Genomic DNA, 5510 nt, shown 5'->3' on the forward strand with positions numbered 1-5510 from the left:
GAATGGCCAGGGTTGATTTGCTAGGGCCTGGCATCACATACAGGATTCATTAGGTTCCTGACATCGGAAGTGATCACACTGTTTCCACAATAAAGTATGTTGCTGAAGGTAAACATATTAAATATGTGACCTGGTTAAGTGCCACTACTTGGAATCACTTACAGTAGAATCATCATTACCCATAACTGGAATCAAGGGTCACACTAGGCATTTTATATGACGCTTCAGTACAAGATTGTATTACAATTACAAAATAATATGAAATCGACAGAAATGAAATATTTCAATAGCTAATTAATCAGTATGTAATCGAGTCAGATATAGTCACACTTCTTGTCCTAATTTTAAATTGCAAACTGCCTTAATATTAGCTGTTCCAGTTTGCTTAGTCTATCTTACAGACCCTGAAGCAAATACATCCAAGAAAGGCCACGCAGGTCTAGAAAATGTGGCAAGTCTATGAAAGAAATCTCAGGGCTCCTTTTCATTATTATTATAAGTTTTTTTACTATGAACCTTTTTCAGTAAAATATGTTCATTTCAGAGACTAGTTGTTAGTCTACAGTTTGCTACCCTGTGGAGGGAGGAATATCTACCTCTCCCAAACGGGAGAGTCATATCGGTCATATCTTGTACCAGAGGCCATATAATAGATTTATATATGGTCTCTGCTTGTACATCAAATTTCAATAAATGTTTCATTAATAATTCTTTGTTGTCGTGTTGTCTGTGCAATGTAGTTTCGCTATCTGTCTCAACCATGGGATGTTCTTTGCAATTACCATTGCCATCTTTACAGCTCAAGTAGCGAGAGAGGGAATATTGGCTTTGATCAAAACCACCACAATTTCAGGAACCATGGACGTCAGAGTGATATCATGACAACATGTACATTCAGTGGGTAATATATCATTATTGACACGAATTTTAGTCACATCTCACCAAAAGCATCGTGCTCCGGGTACCTAGGAATCTCAATAGTATCTTCTGTTGTATTGCCGTGCATCTCGAACTTGAAGGGTTAATCATTTCAAAGGTAACGTTATCGATATACATTCCTCGTCTAGCGTTATAACAACCTAGTTTCCTGCAGAGAGGCATACTTCCAACTGCCATTGTGCTACCCAAAAACAGTAAGAAAAGAAAATTATGCAATAAGTGCCTTGCAATTTAACGAGGCAAGTCTTAGTTTTTGCCCTTCGCTTAAGGAAAGCACATGTTCTCAATCATAAACCCAGTACGTATGATGAATGGCAATTTCATATAACCGCATGTCCCGTGTATCACTTTCAGAAAAAATAAACTTTAAATTACCACCATATTTTTCCAGTGTTGTATTACGTCACGATGGTCGTGGATACCTCCTGTGGGAGAAGCCGCGTCTTCAGATATACACCCTGTGATTTACGGGGGTTTCACAGGCTTACAGGAGGAAGTGCGGGTCTTCAGACAAACCTTGGCGGGGCACTGTTACACAAGGAACTGAGTTTAGAGATAAAGATGGGTAATTTAAGGGATCTAAAGTAAGCTGTACCTATTGCATATTGTGACGCCCAACTGTAGTTTATGCCATGCTAAGAAGGCGGGCTGTTGTGTTTATTCAGAAGAAGGTTGAAACTGTCGAGGCAACGTCGGTGCGGATGTCCACACGTAAATTGACATGAGCTAAGCTGTTTGAGATTGTATTGTATTGTTTTGTCTCTGTGATCGATGCTCAGTCCTTGAGGATGAAGAACACTTTTTCATGTCTTGTACTAAATATTCATTTGTAAGACACTCCTTATTTAATTCCCTTTCCTTTCAAATTAATAACTTTCAAAGCCTTACTATCACAGCAAAATTTAACCTCCTGAACCAAATAGTATACAACTACTCTGCTACCATATGTACAACTTTAAGCAAATATAGAAGATCTCTAGATTGTCTAAGGCCATTATTATACACATTTGTATTATTATATGTTTTGTTAGTCTGATTCATTATATATCTTGTTTGTGTAGTTTATAGAATATTGTCACTGTTCCTGCATGGAACGTTTGCGCAATACAATTATATCTTATATCTTATCTATGACAAAAATGACCCAAACGCATAAAGCGTTTCTATGTAAATCTATTTCACCGTTATGTTTTCACCTCATGTTTTTAGCATGGTAAAGGTGTGGGGGTGAATCGTTCTTACTCACCCACATTTAATTCCGGCATCTTGTGAATGCTTGACTATATAGACCGCGGACAAACACGCCACCTTCGTATAGATGTTCATATTGAATGTCGACCCCCCAAAGAAGGAATTTAACCCAAACTGTTTATTTGTGATGTGTGTAATGAAATGAACCTCATTATAAACGTGTAAAATATTTTAAATAGCTTCCATCAGTTGCACAGACGGTTTCAAAATGGCAAAACTACTCAAAACGTCAATGTCCCACTTACGGCTTCAGATTGATGGATATTTTAACGCTTTTTGGTAATTTCCTAGGACAGTTAAATCCTTTTTGCTTGGAGGAAAAGGTGTGTAACGGGGAAATATTTATTTATACGTCATTTATCGTGGAAATTTCAAAGGTAGATGAACGTTTAAAAGTATGTTTATAATTACAGCAAACGAAAATACTTCTTGTACATATCTAGTTCGGCTGTCCTTCAAATCACCGGGGCGGTGGGGTAGGCTAGTGGTTAAAGCGTTTGCTCATCATGCCGAAACCCACATGGGTGCTATGTGTGAAACCCATATCTGGTGTCCCCTGCCGTGATATTGCTGGAATATTACTAAAAGCGGGGAAAACCATACTCACTCACTCACCCACTTCAAATCACCAAATTCGACAACAGTTTTTATAGCTTCCCATGACGAAGCTGAAGTCAACAGCAATCAAAATACCACACAACCACTGTCGAAAAACCAAAATAAATGACAGAGCAGTACCAAGGAAATGCAGGTAAGTGTCTCCAAGATCCAAGCGAGTATATTTATATCTAAAGCAGCTCAAGAATAACTTAGAAGTCTAGATTACCTGAGCTCTGTAATTAAGCACAATTTTGGGCTCTAGTTCGATGCTTCTTTTGATTTTGTTGAACACTGTTTAAAACTGAGATAGAGTAATTGTAGAGACCAACTGCTAGTCTACACATGTGACCATACAGGGCAAAGTAAAGGATTGAATCGTTGGAACATCGACACAGAATACAATTATCTACTTGGTCAGGACAATTTCATTGCACGTCTATCACTACAATTAAACGGCTGTCCGCTACATTCCTGATTCACAACTCATCAATGTGAAGCGATGTGTCTGGACATCACGTGACCTGTCTGGACAGCGAGCGATGGCCAGTGGTCACTAAGACATGCAATGAATGAAAGCCATGTTATATATTTACTTAACGCCACAGCGAATAAATAACTGTTTGTCTTGCGTGGCATATCTCCATTGCTTCCATTCGTCTGTGTATGTGAGAGCGACCGTAGAACGAGACGGAACTGCAACGTCAGCTACGGACATTCCACACAGATATCGGCAACATAGGATGCACACATTTTAAGAATTTATTTGGGTTTAATGAAAGAGGAAGAAAATGCTGTCTTGATTATATATACCTGATCAAGCTAACACAATATGGAGTTCTGTTTACCACCAACCTGACTGTATCGTGAGGACGAAAACATCAGTATCTGAGACGACATCATAGAGAAGAAATTGAGGGCAAAATAAAAGATATGTCATACTTCACCGTTCTCAGCATAAAAGCCACTTTCATTAAAATTTCAAACTGTGATTAGTGTACAAAACATTTGTAAATGATGGCAAGAATACTGTTTTGTGAACTTAAAAAAAGGACTCTTGAAACGCTGGAATTAAGTTGAACAAAGAAATATGTCGCTTTCGAGATTCATAAGAAATGTCAGTAAAACACGGAATTGACTTCATTACTTCAACTGTATATAAGCATGTATTAATGAATCACTATCAGATAGTGATTTCACAGGTTTTGGCGAAAAGGTAAGCTTACCTTGCCAGACCAATGCTACCCGACACAAACATGCAAACAGAAGCAGGTGTTTCTCTGAACACTATGCATCAAATATCCTGGGAAATACCCTCAACATGTCTGCCATTAAACGTTCTGAAATTTGATGCCTTGAATGAAAAGTCATGCCATGTATCCCCTACTCGCAAGTCAGTAGAGGACATTATACACACTGGCAAAGCATATGTGTCGTTGTATCTATGTATAAACATTTAGCGTCTAGAGCATGTTCGTTTAGCACAGATTTCAATCAAGTGCACCAAATACAGGAACATACCACCAATGTTGATACAAATGAAGGGCGTTTTGTACATTTTCCACATATTTCCACCGGGGTAAAGCGACCCCTGCAACATTCCACACCATGGATCAGTTTAATTAAGAACCGATAAGAAAGAAAAATATACTTTGCCTAAATGAGCTGTAGACCATTAACGGTTTGACCGTCTCAAAATGACGGGGGTATCAGAAGTCCCATGATCATATTCTCTCCCAAAGAAGTAAGTATTCTTCTTCCCAGAGCCAACCACTCCGGCTGGGAGCAACAAAGTATCATTCAGTGATAACATCTAATAACTATATGTTTACAAATGATAACGCCCACGAGTGGAGCAAAATACATTTTTTCCCTCCATATGTCTTCTTTTGTATCACATAGACAAGCGAAGCTGGTTGGATATTTCAGTCCGTGCCCGACCACATGTCGCGTTTAGAGCCCCAGTACGTATCGCAGTCTTATCAGCCTTTGTTTGACGGACTTTACCGGAAGTGTTGGTTTACTTACGTTACAAACACTGCGTCGTGTCTCGACGGCTACAGAACAGGCTGCCGTTGATAAACAAACCCTATCTTTCTCATTGATATTACTTTCTTTGCCATTGGCTATAACTAGAAATTAAGAAAAGGACCATTTTGTTAAAACGTTTATGTTTGTTTATTCAAATACATATTTACGTAAAGATAATAAAGTGCTGTTCGGTAGATAATGGTTATTTCAGATTGCAGAGACTTTTCGCATACCACGGTCTCCTAGAAAGTGATATTCATATCAAATCTGGAATATTAAAAACATATTTCTTTATATCGTATGTGTCCATTTGTTTGTTGAACGTTGATATGCTCATTAGAACATAATCAGACCTGATGCAATAGTTTAAGGGTTAAAGTAAAATATGCATGGTGAATGCTTAATACGCAACCAATTTCAAGGACATGAATATCATGATGGTACAGGGAAATATTTGACAGAAGGAAGGCACTGTTGATAAGCTTTTTAATATGAAACTTGTAGCAGCACTACTCTGAAGAGCATTCACAAATTGAAAACATGACGTATAGAAACGTGTGTCCACAGACTCATTGCAAGTTAGAATAGCAGTTAAAACACATTTGGAGGCATCACAATTCAACTAGTCAAACCTACTGATGATGTCATTTACAACTCCCAGAGCACCACGACCAAACATGTCTTTACTGTTA

The sequence above is a fragment of the Haliotis rubra genome, unplaced genomic scaffold, assembly GCF_003918875.1.
Source record: "Haliotis rubra isolate DU_JTF1 unplaced genomic scaffold, ASM391887v1 Scf51, whole genome shotgun sequence".
Classification (NCBI taxonomy): Eukaryota; Metazoa; Mollusca; class Gastropoda; order Lepetellida; family Haliotidae; genus Haliotis; species Haliotis rubra.